This window comes from Meleagris gallopavo, chromosome 1, assembly GCF_000146605.3.
Source record: "Meleagris gallopavo isolate NT-WF06-2002-E0010 breed Aviagen turkey brand Nicholas breeding stock chromosome 1, Turkey_5.1, whole genome shotgun sequence".
Taxonomy (NCBI): Eukaryota; Metazoa; Chordata; class Aves; order Galliformes; family Phasianidae; genus Meleagris; species Meleagris gallopavo.
In genome coordinates, this window is record NC_015011.2 from 172,178,300 (window position 1) to 172,185,043 (window position 6,744).

The following is a 6,744-nucleotide window of genomic DNA, read 5'->3' on the forward strand; positions in this document are numbered from 1 at the left end:
AAAAAGCAAAAAAGCCAGTCTGGAACAAATCTGAAAACAGTTAAAAGCTAAATCAGCTGAAAAGAAAGAACATAAATAGAAAATGGAATAATAATTAGGAACTGCCTAAAACATTCTAAAAGATGCTTTAAAAAGCACCGTCCAGCTGAGAATGGAGGCAGTTCTAGTTAACAGAGAACAGACAGACTCGGAAGGGGTATGAATGCAAATACGTTCTATAAAACATAGGAGGCAAAAAAGAAGTTGATATTTCAGGGAAAAAACAAACAAACAAACAACAAAAAAAATGCCATACCAAACATGGAGGAGCAAAAGAAAAGAAATCCATGGTTATTAGAATTAAAAGTAAGAAAGGAGCTAAGCATCCCAAATTAGAGTACTTTAAGCAACAATTCATATCACTGGTGGAAATTATGTTACTAGGTGGAAATGATAGAACTGTGAATAATGAAGCAGACTCTTCAAAAAGTAACTGGAAAAAAAAGTGAAATGATACATTTTCTACGCTACAAGCTAAAAACATATTTTCTATTTTAACAGTATTGAAGATGATGTTAAAAGGCAAAGTACGACTTAAGACATTGTGAAATCATCAGGTCCTGATACCTTGATCTCAAGAATTTTAAAGGTGTATGCTGAGGAGCTCTCTGACCCGTGCGCGTTGTTTCAGTGGATTTTAGAAGACTGGTAACATTAAATCAGAAGACAGCAAATACAATGTCAGCATATAAAGGAAGATATATAGCATGAATGGTGTAATTAGCAGCCTCTCAGAGCTAAAAACAATTACAGGTAGAACAGTGGACAGGCCATACAGGTCTTAGTCAATAAAGAATTAAGGGAGGCCTATGTGGGTTAACACCAGTCAACAAAAAATATCTGCTGAAATTAAAACTGAATTACAAGTTTGGCTGGTAAAGGAAGTGGGTCTGATATTACAGACTTTTTAGAGGTATTAAGCTTCATACTACCTGACATTTTAATTAGGAAATTAATGTAAGCTGTATTGAATTTGTATTATTCTAAACTGATTAAAAACTGGCTAGTTCCTACGTCTGAAAATGTCATCGTAAATGGGGAAAATTTTATCAACCTGATGGGTTTTTAATGAGGGCCCAAAGAGATCATTCCTTGACCTTACAGTATTTAACTATGGTTTTAACAATGACCCAGAACAAACTATGAAGTTGTTTCTGAGAATTTTGCCAATGACATAAATCATGGCACTGGTAAAAGGGAAGAGAAAAAAATTCAGGACAATATAGTCAGATTGCAAATAGGGCAGGTGAGGACTTCAGGACCACTCCATCTTCAAGGAAGGACCAGATGACAGTTAGCTAATATGCTTGTCAGTGAGAGGAATTCTGCCCATCGATAGGGGATTTATTCCAATACCTGCTTGTAAGCCTAGTGCTAGAAAATGATGCATGTGTCTACACGCTTGAAAGTAAGCTGATGTACAGAAACAAGGAATGTTGGCAGACACATGAGAAAATGGAGACTCTGATTAACCTCTAGAGAGGTCTTGAGCATCTGTCTCCAAGAGATTCTGTGATTTTGTGGTAGCCATTTTACTTTACAGGAAAGATAAACCTAACCATGGAACAGTTGTACAACATGTACAACAGCAAGGTTTGTAATGAATTTTCCACCACCAAAGGCTTCAAAATCTTCACATTTTCCAGAAGAATTGCTCTAGCTCAACCATTGCTATTGGCTTTGAAACCAAAATTCTAAAACTTCTGGATGTGTATGGACAGTGGTTCACTCTGCCTCTCAATGTTTGTGAATCTTTACATGCTGTTTCTTTTCATCCAAGCAAATTTTCAACAAGAAAATTGTTCAGACTATTAGGATAAAGAATGGAATCAGATGAAATGGCTGAAATTCATTTGATCCTTCCCAACATCAGGCATAAAGTTCAGAAGGTGAAGAAAAGGCAAGGAATAACACTGGTTCTTGAACCAGCAGAGACTAAGACACATAAATATTTCAGCCAGGACAGACAAACTGCAGGGAAGTGACACACTTCAGCCAGTGCTGGCTAAATGGAAACAGAATGAAAACAAAATTCTTCTGTAGTTTAACTTCTAAGGTTTACTCAGTCATCAATATTGTTATGCAAAAAATACAACCGATGCAAAAGTAGGTTATCTCTGTCCATCTGATCTCATAGTATTGAGGAGAAAGAAAAAGTCTGTTGACAGGAAGACCCTGTACTTCCAAGTACTGTCAGCTAGTTCGGGTCTAGCCACATCTTTTGGAATAAAAAGGTATCCCAATGATCACATTTTTCTAAGCATTTCAGAGTTGTACTCTCTGCAGCAGAGAACAAATTCAGCCCAAATAACAAGATGGATAGCTGGATCTAAATTCATTAAAAACTTTGGTGGTCTAAAGTCAGGATCTATAAAAGAAAAAAAAAGAAGGAAAAAAAAGAAAAAAATGAGGGAATATATGGTGCTCTGACATAATAAGATGATGACGACTTTCACTGGAGTTACTTCAAATTTATGTTCTTGTAGATCAGAGTAGAATTTGCCCCTAAAATCTTTAATCATAGATAATATGACTTCATTCTTGTGCAGCTGTTTCAGCAGGTACTTACATACACACAGGAACAAATATCTTTAGCTCAATTACAATACTGGCTGGAAAAATCATTCTTCCTAGTTCTAAAAATTGTACTAAGTTTAGTTGCAACCATTTTAAACGCTTTTCTGAGATATTTTTGTTTGGCAACTGAAAGTTAATGTTCATTTTTCACCATGATTGTGCTCACTTGCTTCTTGACACATTTTTTGAACCTGAATGGAAAATGCCATGAAGATAAATGATAAATTTTGGATCTTACTAGTTGTCTCATCCCCAAAAATGACAGAATCCACATTGTGGTGGCAGTACTTGAAACCACTCAGTATGTTCAACTCAGTGTCTCCTAGCATTTCTGTGCTATTGTTATACTGTTTTCTCAGGTGCTTCTTGTTACATGCCCACTCTACTGAAGATACCCTTTTTCCCTTCTCTCCCTTTAGTCATGCATTTCCAAACCTCTCTGCTGCCTCCATCTTCTGCTTCTATGATTCTCTGAATTTATAGCTTTACTTCTAGAGTCTGAAGCAAGGAGTAGTGAGACAAGAGAAATTCTAATTTCTTTGCTGTGGGTGAACAAAGAAACCAGCTGCTCAGCACAGTCTCTGTGATTCTGTATTGACCAACGTGTTGCATAAGATAGCAGCTGTTTTTTCCACCTGATTTTCTTCTGAGAACTTGTATCTTATGCTACAAACATGCAGAAAATTGATGTGAGCAGCATGAAGCATGCCTGTATGGAACAAATGCTTCATTCTGCCTGTGCTGGAAAAGATGTGTGGCAGAGGACTCCGTGATTGTTCAAGTGTCTATTGTAAAAGCTGGTACAGATGTGCTCAAACTGCTCAGAGCTATGTCTGGATAGCAAGATACCCAAACAACTTGTGAATAAGAGGGTAAACTGAGCAATCTCCAAGCTCCTAGATATCACATGCAACATCAAACTTAGCAAAATCCAAGCATGCAAGGCTGGAGTTGGTCCAGTCCCATGTGGGGAAGGGGAGCAAAAGGAGTGGAGTGGACATCCCAGCATGGTTTGGTTTTGTTCATGTACCCAGCAAGGAATGGGCTACTTAAAGTAGCATCCTTCCTTTTCACAGCAATGCACACCAGGCTACATTCCCAGTTACAGAACAGCCCTTGCTTTCCAGGACTCTGGCACAGAAGAAGCAGGCAGCAGAACCACAGCTATTTTGCCATTCCCAAGAATCTGCTGCCAGAGGCAAGTGTCTGCTTTGTCTTTGCCTAGAGAGAGCCTACAAGGAAAATATAACTCACACAGTAAAACCACGATGCTGCCCATGCCAGAACATATTGAGAGGGTTGAGGTATCTCCCTCACACAGTTCACACAGTTCATGACACTGCTGTTATAGCAGTTACTTCTTGGTGGATAGTGGACAGTGCCAGTACTTCACTAGAGCCCTGCTACAACACATACGCAGAGCAGATATATTTACAGCTCTTAGGAACTTGCAGTCCCTTCCAAGTGGAAAAATCATGTTATTCTATGGATTTTATAGAGTGCCTCTGCTAAAAAATAAAAAATTTAAAAATTTAAAAAAATTAGAACCTGTCCTTTCCTTTTCACAGCTTCATCCAGTCTACTATTTTCTACATATCCCTTTACTCACAATTTTGTTTACAGAGTTATCCAGCATAATAAGACAAAATGCAGACCAAAGAAAGGAGAACATTCTCAGATCAGATTTTGGTTCATGAGTAAAGAAAACTGGTCCATGTTTTACAAGATGGGATTTGAGAAGGAAAGTTGTATTGTGTGCCGGCCAAAGTAGGGCATTTTCCCTTACAAGGGGCAGGATAGGAAACCAGGCTGTCATCAGGGATAACAGCATGTGAGGAATGGAATTAGCAGATCCTAAGTGGTGCAGGGACTGACAGGTGGTCACACCAGCAGAAATGAATCCTGAACACAAGAGCACAGGATTTGAAAGCCATACTGACAAAGATTTGGACTTCAGGGAAAGGTCTTACTGAGTGTGTGGAGAAAGGGGGAAAGAAGAAGTGTGATATGTGAGCCTCTCTTCTCATCAGTAGGTTTGCAGATGACGGGTAATGCATGCACGTATTCGGCCATTGCAATAAGACAGCATAACCTGAAAAACAACTGTATTCCCCACAGTTATCACCTGTAGCATATCAAAGTCTAGAAATCTGTATACTCACTTGACCACTTAATTAGACTGTTTTCCAAATGGTGCAGTTAAAATTGGCACCACCACACATGAATGCAATCTACTTGTTTTAGATGTAACTGAGTCTATTATCGAAAAGCTACTATCAAAATAAAGATTCAAGGACTGAATAACAAATCCAGGCTGTCTGCTGATATCCCCTGCTGTGATTAGCTCCAGTAGCAGGACTGATTCACAACACCAATGACAGTGGACTGTAGACCACCTCGTTCTGCCACCTCTTCGCTGGCAGCAGCAGTTGTGAGCAGAGAAATAAGAAATCAGATATTTAACACTTGGAATGGAAGCAGTGAGATTCAGTGGAACTCAAGTATGAAAGCCCTCAGATTCATGATCAAAGAAGGAATCATGTCTCAGAGAGTTCTACCCCACACCACAGCCAAGCCATCGTAACTATTCATGTATCTGGCTTTACTCAATGGCCAACATGAGCTAATGCATCTTAGCAATATTTAAGACAAGCAGGGTAGAGGAGTGGAAACTGAAGGATATTTTATTTTATTTCTTTACTTTGAAAAAGGGTCTGTGTGACATGCAGGCTGAGGGAGGCTATCCTCATCTGTATGATGCAGAGTGGGACAGCAGCTGCTTGCAAGGGTGAAAGTGCAGGATTTAATAGAGTGGGCTAAGGTGCGAGCTTCACCAATAGCTTTTAGACCTAAATATGCAACTGTGCTATCACTGTGATGTATTTCATGCAATTATGTTACTTTCCTCATAATCTTTATACAGATTGATGCTTTAAGTGGCTAACTTAAAAATAAACATCACTGTGGATGTAAGATCTCCAGGCGTGCTGACTTTGGATGTGTGATTGGCACTTCATAAATGTTTACAGTGATTTATAAATAACAGTATCTCCTCTGCCACTCATCTGTCAAGAAGCTTCCTTGAGGAGAAAGGAGACGGCAGTGGGGAAGCAGTGATATTTTAAGATGTTTTGGACCAAAGTGGTAAAGAGAGGAATTCAGGGAGTTACATTACATCTCCCTTCTGCCTCACAGCCCTCACACACATGCCTTGATGAATTTGTACTGCGGAGCTGTAATTCCATTGTGGCTTTCTGATGTCTACACAAACAACATTAGCTTTTCTGTCATGTTTTACAAGGAAAAGAATTTCGGTGAAAATGTCAGCAGGATGGTATCTTTAATCATACTTATTGATTGACTTCAAAAGCTCAGTGCAATTTAACTGGAACCCTCTAAGCAATCAGTCGGGCTCAGCCAGTACCTATTCCTCGCATTGCCTCAAGCCCTACATTCCCAGATACCTCTTACTTCTAGTGTCTTCTGGTACCAGTGCCTGCATCAGGGTTCCCTATTTGCCTTTCAGCCTGTCCTTATTACAGCTAATACAGTACACTAGAATTTGGTTAGAAATGGTTTCTCATAGGTAATTCGAGGGTTTAATAGGTAATATCTAAGGCAGAACATACATCCACCTAACAACAGTTTGCTGTTCTCTGGGCAGTCCCACAAACCAATGGGACCATTCACAACCCTAAGCAAGTATTACAACCCAGTTATAACATAATTTATGTTTGAATTACTGTTAGGAGGTAAATGGAAGTTCTGCGAGACCGGCTCACAAAACCATTGGGCAGCAAATTCCAGGCACTGCCTGCTCGGCTGGTGAGACCCTAGCATCTGGATCCCACGACCACAAGCACTGGTGTGACAGTGGGATGAAGAGGACTGCTGTAGGACACCGACCCTGGTGTGGTGTCCAGGCAGAAGAGCCTGAGAGAGCTGGTGGCCCCGTGCAGTACGGTCTGTGGAGGTGCAGCTGGACCTGCGGGCTGGTGGTGTCCAGCTCCCTCACAGGGCACTATCCCAGCGTCCCCCCCACAGCCACCCTGCGATGCTCCGAGACATTTGTGAGGGGCCTCTGGCTGCGGGGCACATCAGCAGGACGGGTCGCCGGGCACAGTCACA